The 23,198-nt window shown below is 37.1% G+C and overlaps 1 long non-coding RNA gene across 1 annotated transcript; it reads right to left on the bottom strand.

Annotated features, from left to right (window-relative positions):
* Positions 1-1,424: 1,424 nt before the first annotated feature.
* On the bottom strand, positions 1,425-9,967 carry LOC141517645 (uncharacterized). Its single transcript, XR_012476931.1, has 3 exons — positions 9,529-9,967; positions 9,003-9,038; positions 1,425-1,852 (listed from the first exon to the last, which is right to left on the bottom strand). It is a non-coding gene; the product is annotated as an uncharacterized LOC141517645 (long non-coding RNA).
* Positions 9,968-23,198: the final 13,231 nt, after the last annotated feature.

Below are 23,198 nucleotides of genomic sequence, written 5' to 3'. Positions count from 1 at the left end.
AATCAAGACACAATATTTCAATACCAAAAGAATGAAAAATTAGAAGAAAATGTGAAAACATCTCATTGAAAACACAACTGATCTGGAAAACAGATTCAGGAAAAATAATTTTAAATTATTGGGATACCTGAAAGTCATGATCAGGAAAAGAGTTTTGACCTTATTTTTAAAGAATTACTACAGGAAAATTGCCTTGATATCCTAGAAGCAGAGGGCAAATAGAAATTGAAAGAATCCACTGATCTCCGCCAGAAAGAGATCCAAAATAACAACCCCCAGGAATAATCATAGCCAAGTTCCAGAACTCCCAAGTCAAAGAGAAAATATTACAAGCAGGCAGAAGGACACAACTCAAATATCATGGAGCTGCAGTCAGGATCACACAGGACTTAGCAGCAAATACATTAAGGGCTTATAGGGCTTGGAATATAATATTCCAGAAGGCAAAAGAGCTTGGAATGCAACTGAGAATCAACTACCCAGCAAAACTGAATATCCTCTTCCAGGGGAAAAGATGGACTTTCAGTGAAACAGGGGAATTTCAAATGTTCCTGATGAAACAACCAGAGCAGAACAAAAACTTTGACCTTCAAGTACAGGACTCAAATGAATCATAGACAATGGACAGGAAGGGTAAATTATGAGGAATTTCATGATGATGAACTGCATGTATTCTTGCATGGAAAGATGATACTGATAATACTCATATGATACTGATAATAACCATTTAATAGAGTAGGTAGAAGGAACATTTTTAGATGAGGCAGAGGAGAGAACTGAATTTGAAGATATAATATATTGTAAAAATGGAGTCAATGAGTGAAAAAGAAATGCACTGGGAGTAAGAGAGGTAGAATAGGCTAAGATATTTCATATAAAAGCTATTTCATGTATCTTTTGCAATGGTATGGAAGGAGGGATGGTGAGGGGTGGGGAATGAAGAAGCCTTCATTCTCATCAGAAATTGCTCAGAGAGGGCGGCTAGGTGGCGCAATGGATAAAGCAACAGCCCTGGAGTCAGGAGTACCTGGGTTCAAATCCAGTCTCAGACACTTGATAATTACCTAGCTGTGTGGCCTTGGGCAAGCCACTTAACCCCATTTGCCTTGCAAAAACCTTAAAAAAAGAATATTTTAATATTGTGTAAATAAATTAAAGAAAAATAAAAAAAAATTTAAAAAGTGAAAAATAGGGGTGGCTAGGTGGCGCAGTGGATAAAGCACCAGCCCTGGAGTCAGGAGTACCTGGGTTCAAATCCAGTCTCAGACACTTAATAATTACCTAGCTGTGTGGTCTTGGTCAAGCCACTTTACCCCATTTCCCTTGCAAAAAAAAAATGAAAAATAAATAAAGAAATCTATGACTTAAAAAAAAAAGAAAAGAAAACATTCTTGGCAAATGGTTTTACTTTGGTCCATCTTGTATAGGGCCAGGAATTTCATCTCTAATGGTACAATACCCCCCCCTACTTCAATCACAGCCTCAGTTCTAAAAACCAACAAAATAGAATGAAGGCGGACACCTAGGTGGCACAGTGCATACAGTACCAGTTCTGGAGTCAGGAAAACCTGAGTTCAGATTTGGCCTCAGACACTTAATAATGGGTCCTATTCCATTATTCCTAGATGGGATATCTATGTGATTCAGGCCTGCTTTGAATACTCTAATTTTTAAGAAATAAATGCTTTGGACCCTTCAGGATACTCAGCTTAGAGCATCAGGAGTACTCCCTGAAAGATAGGAGCTGGTACAGGTGGTGACTCACCTCCCAACTAGCCTCAGCTCAATCACAAGATCCATCTCTGAGCTTTTTAACTGTTCCACCATGTCAGAGGCTGTTCACCTTGGAGACCTGTTGTGGATTTGGGTGCAGACAAAACAGTTTTTAGGGAGGAAGACTATTCTTATATATTTGTTGAAGTTTTTAAAAATCTATTGCAATGATAAAAACAGACTTTAAAAACCCCTAAAATAGATAAATCATTAACTAATTTTAATTTTTAAAAGAGAAGAAAACAAAATTGCCAAAAAAATTTAAATGAAGAGGGGGGTATTCTCACAAATAGAAAAATAGAGGATTTTTTTCAGAAAATGGCAATTATGTATTTAAAAACTGAAAAACAAAATTCAGGGTTGTCATGGGAATACATGAAATAATAATTTGTAAAGTACTTCACAAACCTTTAAACTATGTAAATGCTAACTCTTGTTATTTTATTTTGCGGTACTCATGATGAACATAAAGAAATCTCAATGAAGATAGTTTTACTTGATTAAAGAGCCAGCATCTATTGTAGAAAGTAGAGAAATTCTGCAACAACCTTGACAAGACCCTATAGTAAGATACTAGTTGACTTCCATATAAAGGTGGATTTGAAAAAGAATGGTTCAATTTTAAGAAATGAAAGAAGCTAAAGGGAAAATATGGAATATTATTAACACTATTGCCTCCCAAAACAGCAAAAATAGTGGAGGAGATAATGATTCTGTAGAAAACTTGTTATGAGATTCAATTTATCATGGATATAGATAAATTTGAAAATTGGGCAACAAATAGATATGGAATGAAACAGATCTGCCATTATTTCTGTAATGAACTTTTCCCAACATCACTGTTAATGGAACCTTCATATTTATAATCTAACTCTTCAATATCTCATGGACTAAATGAGAAAGTAGTAACAACATGTAAAAAGATGAAGTTAGGAAGAGTGTTTGGACGTGATGAAAAAAAGAAACCTCGGTGAGAGCTGTACAATTTAAAAGAAACTGGGGGATTCATTTCAAAACCTCTCAGATAAAATTCTAATAAGATAGCTCTTACATGGTGTAATTACCTAAGAATAAAGGTTAATGAGACATCTGTAACTACTGACAGTTATTACTACTTTTCCATCTCTTCTTTTTTTTAAAAATTTATTTTATGGGGTAGTGTTTTGTGATTTTAATGAGGTTCGGATTCGTTCCTGCAAATGACGTTCTCAGTTAAAAATGAAAGTATTTTAATTATACAATACAAGGAATAGATTGCTTACAGTAGCATCCAATACAGCAGATAATACATAAAAGACAAAGGATTATTAATACTATAATCAAAATAGAAGAGAAAGATAAAGAAAACATCACCAATTCGGGGAGCACCAACTCTCAAGATGTCAGGTCGGGGAACCCCAGTTTTCATCGACCCTCGAGGTCCGAATGGGAGACCACATACCCCAGACAGGACGTCTCCTCCATGGGTGAGATTCCAAAGAGGAGAGGGGGCTTACAACTTTTATACCTTTTGAGGACAAAGAAGGCTCAGAGCCCATCTAAGTTGAATGGGATCCAATTCCCTTTTGGCTTCAGGTATAGATTGAATCAATGTTATTTTTTAAGGAAATGCCATTATGGGGCTGTAAGGTTTATTTTTATTAAATATCAGTATTGTGAGAATAGCCAGTTCCTCCCAATCCTGTTTTGTCTTTCCCAGGGATGGCTAGTTCCTGGATGTCAGAAATACAGCCAAATCACATAAGGCATACTCCAAATGGTGAGTTCATATACCGATCATTGCCTCAATTACGGCCTTCATACGTATTGAAGAGGCCTTACACTAATAATTTGGTAATTATTAATTAGGGATTAGTAATTATCAATTCAGGCAGCTAAGTGGTACAGGGGATAGAGCACCAGCCCTGGAGTCAGGAGTACCTGAGTTCAAATCTAGCCTCAGACACTTAATAATTGCCTAGCTGTGTGGCCTTGGGCAATCCACTTGACCCCATTGCCTTGCATAAAAAACCTAAAAAAAAATGATTTTATTACTTAAATTTTCTCCCCTACCCCAGCTACATCCAATAGCAAGCTTTGATATTTCATTTCCAAATTTTCTCCCTTCCTCCCACCCCACTCCTCCATTGAGAAAGTAAGTTACTTGGCGTAGGTTTAAAACGTGTAGCCATGAAAAACAAATAGTCATGCTATAAATGTAAATATGACCCCCTTCCCACAAAGAAAGAATAAAGAAAAAACTCAAGAAAAATAAGGTGAGGAAAAATGTATGCCTTCAGTCTGTATTCAGACACCTTCTACTCTGTCTTTGGGATGAATAGCATTCTTTATCATAAATCCACCAGAAAAATTGCTTCAATATTTTATCTAGAGTTGTTATTGCTGTGTTTCCCTCCATCCTATTCCCCCACACACACACTCCCATTTATTCTATTCTCTCTCTTTTCACTCTGTCCCTCCTCAAAAGCGTGTTGTATCTGACTAACCTCTTCCATGATCTTTCCCTCTTCTATCATCTAAACCTCCCCCTCCTCTCCCCCCAATCTCCTTTCTCCCATCTCTTTTCTCTCTTGTTTTCCTTTAGGGTAAGATAGATTTGTATATTCAATTAAATGTGTATATTATTCCCTCTCTGAACCACTTCTGTTGAGAGTAAGATTCACTCACACTTCCTCACCTTCCCTCTCCCACTCCACTGCAAAAGCTTTTTATTACCTTTTACATGAAATAACTTACTCCATTCTAGCACTCCTTTCCCCTTTCCCCCCACATTCATTTCTTCCCCATTAATTCCATCTTTTTAACATATTAAATGTTCAAATTCCCCCATGCCATATCTATACATGCTCCTTCTAATGACTAATAAATGAGGAAGTTCATATGAGTTATCATTATCATCTTCCAATGTAGGAATACAACATCATTAAGTCCCTCATAATTTACCCTTCTCATCCACCTTCTCTATGCTTCACCTGAGTCCTGTACTTAAAGATCAAACTTCTTGTTCAGCTTTGGTCATTTCATTAGGAAAGTTTGAAAGTTCCCTATTTCATTGAATATCCACCTTTTCCTCTGAAAAAGGATATTCAGCTGTAATTTAAGCTCTTTTGCCTTCTAGAATATCATATTCCAAGACCTATAACACTTAATGTAAAAGCTCTAAATCTGGGGCAACTAGGTGACGCAATGGATAGAGCACAATCCCTAGAGTCAGGAGGACTTGAGTTCAAATCCAACCTCAGACACTTAATTACCTAGCCGTGTGGACTTGGGTTAAGTCATTTGCTCCCATTGCCTTAAAAAATAAAACTTTTTAAAAAATTGCTAAATCCCAACTGTAACTCTTTTATTTGAAATGTTTCTTTTTGGATGCTTGTACTATTTTCTCCTTGACTTGGGAGTTCTGGAATTTGGCTGTAATAATCCCAGGAGTTTTTATTTTGGGATCTCTTTCAGGAGGTGATTGGTGTATTTTTCCCATTTCTATTTTACTCTGTACTTCTAGGATATCAAGACAGTTTTACCACATTAGTGCTTAAAAAATGAAGTCTAGGCTCTTTTCCTGGTCATGACTTTCAGGTAACCCAATAATTTTTAAATTATCTCTTCTGGATCTGTTTTCCAGGTCAGTTGTTTTTCCAATGAGATATTTCACATTTTCTGATATTTTTCATTTTTTTGGTTTTGTTTTATTTTTTCTTGATTTCTCATAAAGTCATCAGCTTCTCTTAGCTCCATTCTATATTTGAAGGAATTGTTTTCTTTAGAGATCTTTTGTATCTTTGTTTCCATCTGGCCAATTCTGCTTTTTAAGGCATTCTTCTCCTCATTTTGGACTTTTTTTTTCCATTTGACCCAAGCTGGTTTTTAAATTGTTATTTTCTTCAGTATTTTTGGTATCTCCTCCACCAAGCTGCTGACTTGGTTTTCATGATTTTCTCACATTGCTCTCATTTCTATTCACAGTTTTTCCTCTATCTCCCTTACTTGATTTGCAAAATCTTTGAGTTTTTCCTTATCCTGAGACCAATTCATATTTTTTGAAGGCTTTGTATTCAGAAACTTTGGCTTTATTATGTTTTGAGTGATTATTTTGATCCTCCATTGGACCAAAGTAATTGTCTATGGTAAGATTTTTTTTCGTTCTGTTGTTTGCTCATTTCCCCCGTCTATGACTTGATTTTAATTCTTTGTTAAAATGAGGCTCTGCTTCCAGGCTGGTAGATGCACTGTTCCAGACTTTTGAGGATTTTTGCAGCTGTTTTCAGTGACAAGCCCTCAGGAACCTGCAAGTTCTCAATTCTTCCAAAGTCTTATGAGAGGCTATGACTACTCTCCTGGCTTGTGCTCTGGTCTGTGGATGACAACAAGCACTCTTTTCTGCCCTGGAACCATGAGGAGAGTCCCTACTCCATAAGCTCTGTTGTGCTTCTGCTCATTTTCCCAAGACTGAGACCCCAGACTGTGACCTAGATCTGAGTGTGGGTGAAGCCTCAGGAATAGGAAAGAGACCTCTGCAATTTCCCCTGACTCCTTACTGTTCTTAGGCTGAGTCCTCCAGAATTAGTGGCCTAGTGGTTCCCCAAGCTTGCTTCTGGTCCCCTGGGACCAAGTCTATGCTGAGGCCTATGCTGGACTGGGCTCCACTCTTACTCTGATGTGACAGAGTTTTTCCACTGACCTTCCAAGTTGTCCTTGGCAATCCCTGGACTGAGAGGTCTATTCCTGGATGGCTGGAACCAGTTTGCTCTTGTGAGGCCTGGGCTGCACTGCAGTGTATCCCAGTGTAATCCCAGTGTAACAGATCCTTCCTGTGAATCTTCCAAGTTGTCTTGTGTTGGAAAATTGTTTCACTCAGTCTTTTTGGTCTGGATGTAATCAATACAAGTCACTAACAAATAGGGACATTTGAAGAATTTCCTTATTTATAATGAATCCTTTTTAAATTTGGGTTTTGCACTAAAAATTCTTCATGACAGTGGCAAAAAAGCTTTGAAAAGCACACTCTTTATTTTGTGCCACTTGATATTAATAAAGGGAGACTTTTTGAAGATTATCTTTGTTATTATCTTTTTAAAAATTTTTTATGACTTTTACATACATACAGAGCACAGTAAGGGAAGATCCTTTAAGAGAGAGGGAGCATACATGTGGGCAGTAGGCTGCATGTGGCCCATAACATCCCCTAATGTGGCCCAAATCAGATTAAATATAATTAAGAAATATTTAACAAAAAAATTAAAAAAATAAAATACAAATAACATTACATTTTAAAACTAAATCATACTATGATGCATAGGGATCCTTCTATCCATATTATAGGCCTCTCATTTCTGTTTGAATGTGACAGCACTGCTTTAAGGAAACATTTTACTCTACTGAATCAAATACTTATTGATAGTCAACAAACAAACAAAGTGATGTCTTTCATAATTGTATAGACATGGTCTGCAGTAAAAATTTTTATAAAAGCCTGCTCGTCATCTCCTCTTACCTTTATCAGTGATGCCCTTAATATGTGTGTAGATAATGTGAGTTTTTTCCCTTTTTATTATTTTTTTACAACATGTCTAATACAGAATAAGTGGATCAAAGAATAAAGCATAGAAATAATCAATAATATTAAAGCATCTATGAGATATCACCCACACCTCTCAGAATGGCCAATGTGACCAGAAAGGACAATGATCAATGTTGGAAGGGATGTGGGAAATCTGGGACACTAATACATTGTTGGTGGAGCTATGAACTCATCCAAACTTTCTGGAGAGAAATTTGGGATTATGCCCAAAGGCCAACAAAAATGTGCATACCCTTTGATCCAGCAATACCACTACTTAGTCTATACCCTGAAGAGATGATGAAAAAGGGTAAAAACATCACTTGTACAAAAATATTTATAGCAGCCCTGTTTGTGGTGGCAAAACATTGTAAATTAAGTGAATGTCCTTCAATTGCGGAATTACTTAACAAACTGGTATATGTATGCCATGGAACACTATTGTTCTATTAGAAACCAGGAGGGATGGGAATTCAGGGAAGCCGGGAAAGATTTGCATGAACTGATGCTGAGTGAGATGAGTAGAACCAGAAAAACACTGTACATCCTAACAGCAACATGGGGATAGACTTACTCATCCCTTCAGTGCAACAGCCAGGAACGATTTTGGGCTATCTGCAATGGAGAATACTATCTGTATCCAGAGAAAGAATTATGGACTTTGAACAAAGACCATCAAATTAGAAATTACCGTCAAATTAGAAAAAAAAGCATTATATTATTATGTAATTTTACTATCTCATACTTTATTTTTCTTCCTTGAGGATATGATTTCTCTGTCATCACATTCAACTGAGATCAATGTATAACATGGAACCAATGAAAAGAGTAACAGAATGCCTTTTGGGGGGGGAGGGAAGCAAGAATGGGGAAAAACTGTAAAATTCAAAATTAATAAAAGCTTTCTTTAAAAAATAAATAATCAATTATTTCAATAAAGATAAATACAACAGAGACATCATGTAAAAATTTGTGGATTACAGCCAAAATAATACTTAGGGGAAAATTTATACCTCTAAACGCATCAATAAAAGAGAGTAAAAGCAGATCAGTGAATAGGGCATGAAATTAAAAATAAACTAGAAAAATAGCAAGTTAAAAATTCCCAATTCAACACTAAAGTAGAAATTCTGAAAATCAAAGGAGAGATTAATAAAATGGAAAGTTAAAAAAAATCCTAAATAAATCACTGAACTAATAAAACTAGAAACTGATTTTATGAAAACCCCAATAAATTAGATAAACTATCACCTAATTTAATTTTAAAAAAGAAAGAAAACCAGATTCAAAAATGAAAAGGGTGATTGGAAAAACCAATAATGACAAAATCAAATCAATTATTAGGAGCTATTCTATTTTACCAAACAATATGCCAATCAAACTGACATTGTCAATGAAAAAAAAAGATGATTATTTACAAAAATATAAATCATCTGGATTAAAACAAGAAATAGATTACTTAAATAGACCCATTTTAGAAAAAAATTGAACAAGTTATATAAGTTGAACATAAAAATTGAACAAGTTATACAAGAAAATTGAACAAGTTATATAAGAAAAAAAATCCCCAAGACCAAATTGATTTACAAAAGAAGTCTACCAAATATTTAAAAAAACAATTCTAAAACTAAATAAATTGGTTGAAAAATAAGTAAAGAGGGAGTCCTACCAAATTTCTTCTATGGCACAAAGATGGTTTTGATACCTAAATCAGGAAGAGTAAAAATAGAGAAAGAAAACTATTGATCAATTTCCTTAATAAACACTGATGCAAAAATTTTTAATAAAATACTAGCAAGGAGATTACAGAAATACATCACAAAAATCAAATACTATTACCTAAATGGATTTATTTGAGGTATGAAAGGCTAGTTTAATATTAGAAAACTATAGACATAATTAACCATGTAAGTAATAAAAACAACAAAAATCATATGATTATATCAATAGATGTTAAAAAGACTTGACAAAATACAATATCCATTCCTATTAAAAACTCTACGAAGTTTTAGAATAAATGGAGTTTTCCTTAAAATGCTACGAAGTATGTTATTATCTGATCAAAAACCAAAAGCAAGTTTTATCTCTAATGGAGATTATATTAGAAGTTATATTAGAAATGCTTGCTATCACAGTAAAACAAGAAAAAAAGAAATTGAAGGAATTAGAACAAAAAGTGAGGAAACAAAACTCACTTTTTGCAGATGATACAATGATTTACTTACAGAACCTTAGAAAGTCAACTAAAAAACTAGTCACAACAATCAGAAACTTCAGCAAAGTTGCTGGGCAACTAGGTGACACAGTGAATAGAATTCTAGGACTGGAGTCAGGAAGACTAAACTTCAGGCTCTTCACACACTATGTAAGACACGTTACACTGTTTGCCTTAGTTTCTCATCTGTAAAGATGAGCTTCAGAAGGAAAAGGAAAACCACTCATAGATCTTTGCTAAGAAAACCACAAATGAAATCACAAAGATTCTGACAGGACTGAGTAACAACAAAAGCAAAGTTGTAAGATACAAAATAAACCCACACAAATCATCAACACACACACACACACACACACACACACACACAGCCACTCTCTCTCTCTCCAAATAAAACTCAGCAGGAAGAAAGGGATAATTAATTGGAGAAATATTAATTGTTCATAATAAAAAATGACAATACTAACTAAATCAATTTACTGATTCAGAGTCATACCAATCCAACTACCAAAGATTTTCCTTATATAACTAGTAAAATAATTACAAGATATACCTGTTAATATATCCTGTAGGGTCATTTACATTTAACTTTACTTTTTTGGATAAAAATAAATTAATTGTCCCACATCTGATTCATATTGATAGTGAAAACTTTTTTTTAAATTTCCCCACCCCTGGTGATTTTTTGGAGAGTCTTTAGAAAAGAGCCATAAATAAAATAATTTCAAGGGGAATCAAGGTGGGGTTCTTAACAAGCTAGACAGTGAGAAAAGGGAGAGCCCTCACTGTAAAGGTCACATTTCTTTTTTTTAAAATTTATTTTTATTAAAGGTATTATTTGAGTTTTACAATTTTCCCCCAATCTTGCTTCCCTCCCCGACCCCGCCACAGATAGCACTCTGTCAGTCTTTATTTTGTTTCCATGTTGTACCTTGATCCAAATTGGGTGTGATGAGAGAGAAATCATATCCTTAAAGAGAAGTCTAAGAGGTAACAAGATCAGACAATAAGATATGTGTTTTTTTCCTAAATTAAAAGGAATAGTCCTTGCACTTTGTTCAAACTCCACAGCTCCTTATCTGGATACAGATGGTACTCTCCTTTGCAGACAGCCCAAAATTGTTCCTGATTGTTGCACTGATGGAATGAGCAAGTCCTTCAAAGTTGAACATCACTCCTATGTTGCTGTTAGGGTGTACAGTATTTTTCTGGTTCTGCTCATCTCACTCAGCATCAGTTCATGCAAATCCCTCCAGGTTTCCCTGAAATCCCATCCCTCCTGGTTTCTAATAGAACAATAGTGTTCCATGACCTACATATACCACAGTTTGCTAAGCCATTCCCCAATTGAAGGACATTTACTGGATGTCCAATTCTTTGCCACCACAAGCAGGGGTACTATAAATATTTTTGTACAAGTAATGTTTTTACTCTTTTTCCTCATCTCTTCAGGATATAAACCCAGTAGTGGTATTGCTGGGTCAAAGGGTATGCACATTTTTATTACCCCTTGGGCATAGTTCCAAATAGCTCTCCAGAAGGGCTAGATGAGTTCACAGCTCCACCAACAGTGTAATAGTGTCCCAGATTTCCCACATCCCTTCCAACAATGATCATTATCTTTCCTGGTCATACTGGCCAATCTGAGAGGTGTGAGGTGGTACCTCAGAGAAGCTTTAATTTGCATTTCTATAATAATTAATAATTTAGAGCATTTTTTCATATGGCTATGGATTACTTTGATCCCCTCATTTGTAAATTGCGTTTACATATCCTTTGACGATTTGTCAATTGGGGAATGGCTTTTTGTTTTAAAAAATGACTCAGTTCTCTGTATATTTTAGAAATGAGTCCTTTGTCAGAATCATTAGTTGTAAAGATTATTTCCCAATTTACTACACTTCTTTTGATCTTGGTTACATTGGTTTTATCTGTGCAAAAGCTTTTTAATTTAATGTAATTGAAATCATCTAATTGGTTTTTGGTGATGTTCTCCAACTCTTCTTTAGTCATAAACTGTTCCCCTTTCCATAGATCTGACAGGTAGACTAGTCCTTGATCTTCTAATTTGCTTATAGTATTGTTTTTTATGTCTATGTCCTGTAACCATTTGAATCTTATCTTGGTAAAGGGTGTGAGGTGTTGGTCTAATATAAGTTTCTTTCATACTAACTTCCAATTATCCCAGCAGTTTTTATCAAAGAGGGAGTTTTTATCCCAATGGCCGGACTCTTTGGGTTTATCAAACAGCAGATTACTATAATCATCTCCTGCTTTTATGCCTAGTCTATTCCACTGGTCCACCACTCTGTTTCTTTGCCAATACCACACAGTTTTGATGACTGATACTTTATAATATAATTTTAGATCAGGTAGGGCTAAGCAACCTTCTTTTGCACTTTTTTCCATTAAACTCCTTTCAATTCTTGACTTTTTATTTCTCCATATGAATTTACTTACATTTTTTCTAACTCATTAAAGTAATTTTTTGGAATTTTGATTGGTAGGGCACTAAACAGGTAGTTTAGTTTTGGTAGAATTGTCATTTTTATTATATTAGCTCTCCCTATCCATGAGCAGTTGATATTTGCCCATTTATTTAAATCTGATTTGTGTGAGAAATGTTTTATAATTGTTTTCAAAAAGATTCTGAGTCTCTCTTGGCAAATAGACTCCCAAGTATTTTATATTGTCTGAATTTACTTTGAATGCGATTTCTCTTTCTAGCTCTTCCTGTTGTATCTTGCTAGACATATATAGAAAAGTTGAAGATTTATGAGGGTTTATTTTATAACCTACAACTTTGCTAAAATTGCTAATTGTTTCCAGTATTTTTTGGATGATTTCTTAGGATTCTCTAGGTAGACCATGATGTCATCTGCAAAGAGTGAGAATTTTGTCTCTTCCTTCCCAATTCTAATTCCTTCAATTTCTTTTTCTTCTCTAATTGCTGATGCTAACATTTCTAATACAATATTGAATACTAGTGGTGATAATGGGCACCCTTGTTTCACCCCTGATCTTATTGGGAATGCCTCTAGCCTCTCCCCATTGAATATAATGCTTGTTAATGGTTTCAGATAGATACTGCTAATTATTCTAAGGAACAGTCCATTTATTCCTATACTCTCTACGTTTTTAATAGGAATGGATGCTGTATTTTGTCAAAAGCTTTTTCAGCATCTATTGATATGATCATATGATTTCTGATAGGTTTGTTGTTGATATAATTGAGTATACTAACAGTTTTCCTAATATTGAACCAACCCTGCATTCCTGGAATAAATCCTACTTGATCATAATGTATTATCCTAGTGATGACTTGTTGTAATCATTTTGCTAAGATTTTATTTAGGATTTTTGCATCTATATTCATCAGGGAGATAGGTCTATAATTTTCTTTCTCTGTTTTAACTCTTCCTGGTTTAGGTAACAGTACCATATTGGTTTCATAGAAAGAGTTAGGCAGAGTTCCATCTTTCCCTATTTTTCCAAAGAGTTTATATAGGATTGGAACCAATTGTTCCTTAAATGTTTGGTAGAATTCACTTGTGAATCCATCAGGCCCTGGAAATTGTTTTTTAGGGAGTTCAATAATGGGTTGTTGAATTTCTTTTTCTGGGATAGGGTTGTTTAGGTATTTAATCTCTTCTTCATTTAATCTGGGCAATTTATATTTTTATAAATATTCATCCATTTCACTTAGATTATCAAATTTATTTGCATAGAGTTGGGAAAAATAATTTCAAATTATTACTTTAATTTCTTCCTCATTGATGGTGAGTTCACCTTTTTCATTTATGATACTAACAATTTGGTTTTCTTTTTTTAATCAAATTGAACAGAGGTTTATCAATTTTATTGGTTTTTTCAAAATACCAACTTTGGGTTTTATTTATTAATTCAATAGTTTTTTTTGCTTTGGATTTTATTAATTTCTCCTTTAATTTTTAAAATTTGTAATTTAGTATTTAATTGGGGATTTTTGATTTGCTCATTCTCTAATTTTTTTAGTTGCATATTTAATTCATTGATTTCCTCTTTCTCCAATTTATTCATGTAAGCATTTAGAGCTATAATATATCACCTGAAAGTCGCTTTGAATAAATCCCATAGGTTTTGGTATGTTGTTTCATTATTATTATCTAGGATAGAATGGTTAATTCTTTCTATAATTTGTTTTTTGGTCCACTCATTTTTTAAAATGAGGTTATTCGGTTTCCAATTTGTTCTGGGTCTATATCTCCTTGGCCCAGTATTGCATATGACTTTTATTGCATTGTGATCTGAGAAAGATGTATTCACTATTTCTGCCTTTCTGTAGTTGATCATTGGGTTTTTATGTCCTAGTACATGGTCAATTTTTGTATAAGTTCCATGTACTGCAGAGAAAAAAGTATATTCCTTTCTATCCCCATTCAGTTTCCTCCATAAGTCTACCATATCTAATTTTTCTAACAATCTATTTACCTCCTTAACTTCTTTCTTGTTTATTTTATGATTCGATTTATCTAGATCTGATAGCGGGAGGTTGAGGTCTCCCACTAGTAGAGTTTTGCTGTCTATATCTTCCTGTAGTTCTTTCAGTTTGTCCTCTAAGAATTTGGGTGCTGTCCCACTGGGTGCATATATATTCAATATTGAAATGACTTTATTGTCTATGGTACCTTTTAGGAGGATAAAGTTTCCTTCCTTATCTCTTTTAACACTATCTATTTTTGCTGCTGCTTTGTCTGAGATAAGGATTGCTACCCCTGCTTTTTTTACTTCAGCTGAAGCAAAATATATTTTGCTCCAACCTTTTACCTTTACTCTATATGTATCTCTCTGCTTCAAATGAGTTTCTTGTAAGCAGCATATTGTAGGATTCTGGGTTTCAATCCACTCTGCTATTTGCTTACATTTTAAGGGAAAGTTCATCCCATTCACATTCAAGGTTATGATTACTAATTCTTTATTGACCTCCATGCTATCTTCCCTCTGTTTGTATTTCCCCCCCTTTCTCCCCCCTTTATCCATATTCCCCAGTATTTTGTTTCTGAATACCACCCCCTTCAGTGTGTTTGCCCTCCTATATCACACCCTCCCCTTTCTTTCCCCTTTCCCTTTTTCCCTTCCCTTCCTTTTGTTATTTCCCCCTTCTCCCCCCACTCCCCTTTCCTTTCTCTGTCCCCCCTCCCCTTTTCCCCTCTTAATACTTGAAAAGTTAGATGTTTTATAAGTTAACTGAGCATGTGTAGGTTGACTTTAAGCCAAGTCTGATGAGAAGAAGATTCAGGTGTTTCTGCTCTGCTCCCTTCTTCCCTCTATTACCATAGGGCTTTTTTTGTACCTCTTAGTGTAATGACATTTACCCCATTCACTCCCCTCCCTCCTCCAGTCTCTTTCCTGTCCCCCTTTTTAAGGAGGTAGTGTTTTTTTAGATCATTCTGTCTAAGTCATAGAAAATTCTGAGTGTCCATTCTAATTCAGTATATTCTATCAAATAGAGTCAAAATTCCTGAGAGTTATTAGGGTCTTTCTCCCAAGTGGGGTTAAAGCCAGTTATATCTCTTTAGATAGCAGTCTCATGGATAGGTCATGAATGTCCATCATTTCTGGCTAGATATATTCTCTCTGTTAGAGTTACAATTCTCAAAATTTATGAGAATCTTTTTCCCCCCATGCTAGGATATAGCCAGTTTCAACTTACTGGATGGCATTTTTTTTCCTTTTACCACCACTATTTTTTTTTACCTTTTTATGTGTCTCTTGAACCTCCTGTTTGATGTCCAAATTTTCTTTTTAGCTCTGGTCTTTTCATCAGAAATTTTTGGAACTCCTCCATTTCATTAAATGTCCATCTTTTTCCCTGGAAGAGAAGGCTCAGCTTTGCAGGAAAGTAGATTCTTGGCTGCATTCCAAGTTCCCTTGCTCTTCAAAATATCTCATTCCAGGCCCTTCGATCCCTTAATGTTGATGCAGCCAGGTCCTGCATGATCCTTACTGTGGCTCTTTGATATTTAAATTGTTTCTTTCTGGCTGCTTGCAGGATTTTCTCTTTTATCTGATAGTTCTGGAGTTTGGCCACAACATTCCTAGGTGTTTTCTTTTTAGGATCTTTTCCTGGTGGGGATCAATGTACTCTTTCAATAACTACTTTGCCCTCCGATTCCATGATATCAGGTCAGTCTTCCATCACTAGATCCTGTAATATTAAGTCCAGGCTTTTTTTCTCTTCAATGTTTTCAGGAAGTCCTATAATTTTCAGGTTGCGCCTCCTCGATCTATTCTGGAGGTCAGTGGTTTTGTTGATGATGTATTTTACATTTGCTTCTATTTTTTCTATTTTTTGATTTTGTTTAACTGACTCTTGCTATCTCATGGAGTCATTAGTTTCTATAGACTCCATTCTTTTTTGGGGGGAGGAGTTTTCTTCATTAACCTTTTGCAACTCCTTTTCCAATTGGTCAATTCTACTTTTGAAAGAGCTTTCCATTTGACCAATTGATGTTTTGAGAGAATTAATTTCTTTTTGCATTTGCCCATTTGAAGATCTGAGAGATTTATTCACATTTTGTATTTGTGCAATTGTACTTTCTAAGGTTTTGTTTTCTTGTTGCAAGGTATTAATTGTCTCTCCCAAATTTTCCAGTTGATTTTTAAACTCCTTCCTTATTTCTTCAAGGAAGTCTTTCTGTGCTGAAGACCAGATTGTATTCTCCTCAGAGGTTCCAGGTCTCTCTGAGTTTGGGTCTTTCCCTTCCAAGAATTTTTCTATGGATCCACCTTTCCACTGACCCTTCTTCATTTTGCTAAGACCTGAGTTGGGGAGGGGCTGGTTCCCGGGGCTTGGGATCGCTAAAGACTTTACTCACTGAGTGCAGTTTCTCTGGATGGCCAGTAGGAGGTGCTGGTTGCTTTCTCTGGAGTGTCTGTGACCTTGGCTGAGGCCTTCTCTCTTTCCTTGAAGGGAGGAGTTGAAGCTATTGAATTCTTTTGCCTTCATTCAATGGTGGGCTTTACCCTGGCCTGAGCTCATTCCTCAGCTGGGCTGGTTCTTCTGCTCACACACCTGGGCCTGAGGCAGTAGTTTGCATTTGTTTGTAAGGGAAGAAGTCTGAGTTGTAATGGGACACAGACCAGAGGGGCCCAGGGATGGTGTCAGAAGTCTTCTTCCTCCAGAACTCTCCCCTCAGCCCTGACCGGGATCTCCCGGGGGACAGCTCCAACACCAGTGCCTCCGCCCTCCTGCCAACTCACGCTCCCAGGGTCCAGCCCCACTGCTGATCCAGCAAGTCCGGCTCTCCGGCCCTCAGACTCCTGGTTCCAATTCAGCTGTTGATCTGGCTGATCTGGGGCTGATCCTCCCTCTGAGCCCAGACTCACCCACCCGAATTCAGCCAAAGCTGCTGTGGGAGACAAATTCTGAGGTAGATGTTCTTTCTCCTAGCTTTTCTCTCTGGGTTTTGTGGGTCATATTTCTTTTAAGAAGTTTGTTTCATGTGATAGATGGGGAAGAGATCAGGAGACTTTAGAACTGTGCCTGTCTTCTCTCCGCCATCTTGGCCTGAAGTAAGGTCACATTTCTTAAGACTACACTCAATCTAATGTATATCAGGCACAGAACAGGGAGGAGTAATAAATGCTCTAGTCCATAGAGATGAGTAGCAGCTCCTCCAGATTAGCTGATCCAGCCAAGAGTCCTAAAAAATCAGCCCTTTCCAACACTTTGGGAGTCTGAGTGGTCAAAAGGCATAAGGACCAACTCAGTCCTATGCTCAGGGAGATGAAAATTTCTGAAATCCCTTTTCAAATCCATATTGGTGAATTACTAGGTTAAATGTACCATAGGTGCTTTTTCATTTTTGCAAGGCAATGGCGTTAAGTGTTTTGCCCAAGGCCACACAGCTAGGTAATTATTATTAAGTGTCTGAGGCCAGATTTGAACTCAGGTACTCCTGACTCCAGAGCTAGTGCTCTATCCACTGTGCCACCTAGTGGGCCCCACAGGTACTTTTGAATGCTTCACAAATATTAATAGAATTCCCTAGGTTTTAGGGGGGCTTCACTTAAAGAGTCATTGGTCAGTCTAATCGACCATAATTTTATTTCCTTCAGGATTGGTCCAATTTCTTCTCAGACACATTTCATAAAGTTATAGAATGTTTGAGTTAGACACTAAGAAATAATCTAGCATCAAGACTTAAGTTTCTGAGAACTTGTTTTCTTCTTTTAATATTTTGAGAATTCTTTCAAAACAGCTGATCTTTTTCATAGTCTTGAGTAATTTATGTTAATCATTCTGAGAAGTGTTCCATAGTCTTCACTAGGCTCCCTAAAGAATGCATGACACACATGAAAATACTCTTATCTAATGTTGGGTGGCTAGGTGGTTCAGTGAGTAGAGTGCTGGGCCTGAAGCCAGGAAGACTCATGTTCCTGAGTTCAAATCTGGCTTCAAACACTTACCATCAATGTGATCCTGGGCAAGTCACTTAATCATTTTTAACTCAGTTTCCTCATCTATAAAATGAATTGGAGAAGGAAATGGCAAATCACTCCAGGATCTTTGTCAAGAAACCCCTAGATGGGGTCGCAAAGAGTTGAACATGACTGAGAATGACAGAACAACAACTGTATTTAGTTTATCTCTTTTAGTTCCAAGATGAGGAAACCAAAGCATGTTTGTTTTTCCTCTGGGCCTTTACCATCCCTACCCAGTGTGTTTTCTCACTCTTTGCTCTTTGGATGATTCAATATGGTCCCTTGATGCATTATAACTTATTAAAGTGATTCAGGAGATAGTTGGCATGAAAAGGAATATGAATAAAAGCACCTGGAAAGAAGTCTAATGTCTGACTGAAATTCTCATAGTTCCAAAGCACTAGATTTTTCTCTGCCAGACTGCAGCAGAAGAGCCACAGATGTCAAGGGGAAGGTGTATTCTGTTGGTCTGGCTTGTCTCTGGCTTATCAGCACTCTGGCAGTTAAGGTCCACTACCATTTGGCTCTGCCCAATGGTCCCAGCATCTGAAAATGACCTCTCTCTTCCTTGAGTACTTGAAGCATCTGTCAGAATTTCCCCTTTGCCCTTATAGCCTACATTTATAAAATGCATTTAAGGTTTGCAAAACACATTGCACACGCCTCCTTTCATTTGGTTATCAGAACAGCCCTGATGGGAAACATTACAACTATTTTCCCCATTTCTGTCAACTAAGTGTCACCCACAGGCCACATAAACCAGTCCAGCTGAATCAGCAGAGCACCCTGAATGAGAGACAGGAGGCAGCATGCCACCATCACTACTTCTACCCAGTGTCCCCCCAAACCTAATGAAGATAACTCAGGACCTTGAGCCCAAGAGAATTGTCATTATAACTCTTTGGACTCAAGGGTCACCTGTATGCAACCACAGTTAACTTGGCATCTCTTTGAGAGGAACAGCATCCCCTTCAATGAAATTCTCTTATAAAGAAATTGTTGGGGTGGCTAGGTGGCGCAGTGGATAAAGCACCGGCCCTGGAGTCAGGAGTACCTGGGTTCAAATCCAGTCTCAGACACTTAATAATTACCTAGCTGTGTGGACTTGGGCAAGCCACTTAACCCCATTTGCCTTGTAAAAACCTAAAAAAAAATTGTTACTGCCATTCCTCATGATTTTCTTGAATAGGTATAGATCCTGATTGTGATGACTGAGGATGGAAATATTTTTAAACCCCTCTGAGTGTGAGACTAGCCTAATTTATAGGTCATTTGGAAAATAATGCTACAACTCCCATTGTTATAATGATTTATAGTTACAAAGTGCTTTATCCAGACTACAGACATAGAAAAGTGCTGGGTTTTTTCCCCCAAAGACATTTGGTAGGTTAATTTAAGCTTATGACTTAAAATAGGAGATCATTTTAAAGTAATTAGATTGCTTTTCATGAATTCTATTCATATCCCAGGCTGAATTTCTTCAGATTTGTTTGAAACTCATTTGATATGAAAATTTTTCTCATTTTTTTCCACAAAGCCTCAAAATAGAAATATTCCCTGTGTATGCCTGTCCTATGGTAGTGTTTACTCAGATTGGCAATCTATATTTCATTGTTTTACTGAAGCTCTATATGAAGGATGGGAAATAAAAGATCCTGTCTCTTCCAAAGTTGGTAAACAAGGAGGATCCACGAGTTATCTTTTCCAGGTATTCAGCAACTGGGAGAGGAGTCTGAAGGTAAAATGAGAATTGGAACTGCCAGTCCCATCCTGGAATTAGGAGTGCTGCGGCCAACTATGAGTGTGAGGCCAAACTTTAAAAAAAATCCTGTTTTCAAACTGAGTTCTAAAGTCAGAAGGGCCTTTCCTTGGCCCATGGACATTGAGGAAATACTTTAGAGTGAACAAGGAAGCACAGGACTTAGCATGTCCAAAACTGAACTTACTATCTTTTTTTTAGAAGCACAGGACTCTAAATTGGACAGGACTTTAGAAATCAGCCCGGGGTGGCTAGGTGGCTTAGTGGATAAAGCACCAGCCCTGGAGTCAGGAGTACCTGGGTTCAAATCCGGTCTCAGACACTTAATAATTACCTAGCTGTGTGGCCTTGGGCAAGCCACTTAACCCCATCTGCCTTGCAAAAAAAAAAAAAAAAAAGAAATCAGCCCAATCAGATTGGAGAGAGGGTAATAGGGAAAGGTCTGGACAGAGTCTGAACACCTGAGTTTGTGTTCTGGTCTGGCCTTTTGCTGACTCTGATGTTGGGTAAGCCACTCACTACCTCTCTGGTTCCTCCTCCAAAACATGAGGGGCATTGACTTATCCATCACTAAGTTCCTCTCCAGCTCTGGGGTTCTGAGAACAAAGCTAACAAAAGATGTGATGGGAGCTGATCCTCCAGCTCATTAAGCCATTGGTCATCAATTCCAATCTTTGGAGCCAAAAAGAACGAAATCTAGATCCGGAATGAGAGAATTTGAGGGTGGAATGGGGTTCATTATTCTGAGTCTACGGGCAATTCATTTAACCTCCCTGGTGAAAGAGTATAAGATCCCTGAAAGCAAGAGCCATTTTCATTTTTGTCTTTTTATCTCCAACATTTACATGCTTACTTAATGTTTGTGGATTGATTTATTGGGCTTTTATTTCTTCATCTGTGAAATAAACTGATCTACCCAGGCAATATCTAATCTTGAATCATCCTGTCAGGAAACTTGAATTCTAGACCTGATTCTGTATTTAGAAGTTTGTTCTGTGACTTCGATCTAAAAAATAACAATAATACAGTCCCCACATACCTGCCAAGGACATGGAGAGCATCAGGTGAATCATACCTATGAGAGTAACATAGTTGTTTGAGGTGGGGGGGGGCGAAGGAGAGCTAAAAGCTGCCCAGTAACATTACTGTTATAGTAACAACAGTCAAAAAAATTTATTAAATTCTTGTTATATGAAAGACTCCAGCCTAAGTGCTGGATATGCAAAGAAAGGCAAGAAAAAGATCCCTGCCCTCAAAAAAGCTCATATTGCAATGGAGAAGCACCATGTTAAATAGCTGTAACTTTGGAAATTCCCAGAGTAAACAGGTTATCTCAACTAAGAGGATTGGGAAGGTAGGATATAAGTGGAGATTTTACTGAGGTCAATGAAGACAAGAAGTCAAGGTGAGTGAGAAAAAATTCCAGAGACAGGAGGCGGTCAGTGAAAAGGCTTGGAATTGAGAACCTACACCTGGTGGCAAAGATGGTATGAAAGTAGAAAGGATTTGATAAATGGGAAATGTGAGGATAAAGTCAACAATGACACTTTCAGTCTGAGTGTCTGGAAGGGATCATCAATAGTAAGAGGAAGTTTTTTAAAGAGGGAGATGTCTAAAGGAAAGATAATAAGTTCAGTTTTTGGACATGCTAAGTTTAACTTACCTCCAAGACATTCAGTTCAAGATGTTCAATAGTCAGTTGGAGATTCAAAATAGAAATAAGAAGATAAGGATAAATAGATTTGAGAATCATATGCATAGAGATAATTGAATCCATGGTTGCTGAGGTGATCACTAAGTCTAATAGTATAGAGAGAGAGAGAAGAGATGAGGCCTTGGGATAGAGCCTCAGAGGATAACTACAGTTAGCAGGTATGACCTGGATAAAGGCCAAAAAAAAAGAGAACAGAAAGCAGTCAGATAGGTATGAGGAAAAGCAGGAGAGAGCAGTGTTGCCAAAAACAAAGAGAAAGTATCAAGGAGAAGAGGGTGATTAATGATATTAAAGACTATATAAAAGTAAAAAGAAATGAAGATTGAGGAAAAAGTCACTAGATTTGCCAAGATATCTTTGAAGAGAGCAGTTTCAGTTGAATGATGAGATTGGAAGCCAGACTACAAAGAGTTTCTAAGAGACTGAGAGGAGAGGATGCAGAGGCATTGATTGTAGACATTTTCTTAAGTTGTTTAGCCACAAATAGGATAATGACTAATAGATATCAAAAATCAGGTGAGGGTTTTAAGGATAGGGGTAACATGGGCATCTCTATATGTAGTAGAGAAGCAATTGGTACACAGGGAGAGACTGAAGATAAGTGGGAGGATTATTTGTGCATGTAGACGGGTTTGCCTTGGTAAGGAGGAGACAGCAGTTTAAGCTGACCAAAGGACAAAGGAGGCATCATTGAACATAAGCCTTACAGATTTTAGTAAGGAAAAAAAGTAGAATTGTGTATGCAAGAATAGCATTAAAAGATTATGAACAGACAAAATTATGAATTTCTGTCCCCTCCCCCTTACCCAACCTACCTACTGACAGCTTCCAACTATTGGTCCTAGTTCTGCCCTTTTAGATACTCAGCATATTTGATCTTGGTTAGAGCTTGATTAGACATTGAAGACAGCAAGATCATCCATTGCATCTAGAGATATCACCAGTTGTCTCAACTCTATCTTGCTATGCTAGATCATGATGACTTTGGAAGAGAGTGAGGTGAATGACTGTGCAACTCTACCTCACTTAAATCCAATTTACCCACACAACAAAGTCCTGTGGTGACAGGAAGTGATAAAGCAGCAGGTGTAGTACACTAGGAGCTGTAGTCATAACTCTTGCGCATAGGTGGCTCAGACCTTAGGGTCATTTCCCCACTGAAAGCAGCAATGAGATTTGGCAGCCCCTTGGATGACTGAGCAGCCCTTTTAAGGAGCCCACTTCTCACCTCCTGATGTGAGGAAGGGGCCAGAAAAGGTGCCCTAGGGGCGGCTAGGTGGCATAGTGGATAAAGCACCGGTCCTGGAGTCTGGAGTTACCTGGGTTCAAATCCAACCTCAGACACTTAATAATTACCTAGCTGTGTGGCCTTGGGCAAGCCACTTAACCCCATTTGCCTTGCAAGAACCTAAAAAAAAAAAAAACCAGGTGATTTCCTGCCTGATGAAAAGGTGCCCTAAAAATTATCTATTTACCCAACCCTGGTCTGATTACCGCAGCAGGCAGGGATCCCACAGTGCAGTCAAAACACACACACACACACACACACACACACACACACACACACTATAAAAACTTCTTCAAAGAAGATTTCACTCACTTTCAGAGCATGTTGTCACTCATAGACAGCACAAGATCCAATAGACCTGAAAAATGAACAGTTCTTGTTGCAAGAGAACTCAGCAGGTATCATATCCAAATAGCAGCCCTGAGT

The sequence above is a fragment of the Macrotis lagotis genome, chromosome 3 (genome assembly GCF_037893015.1).
Source record: "Macrotis lagotis isolate mMagLag1 chromosome 3, bilby.v1.9.chrom.fasta, whole genome shotgun sequence".
Lineage (NCBI taxonomy): Eukaryota > Metazoa > Chordata > Mammalia > Peramelemorphia > Peramelidae > Macrotis > Macrotis lagotis.
The sequence above is the reverse complement of the archived record's forward strand: the minus strand, read 5'-3'. Positions and strand labels throughout refer to the sequence as shown.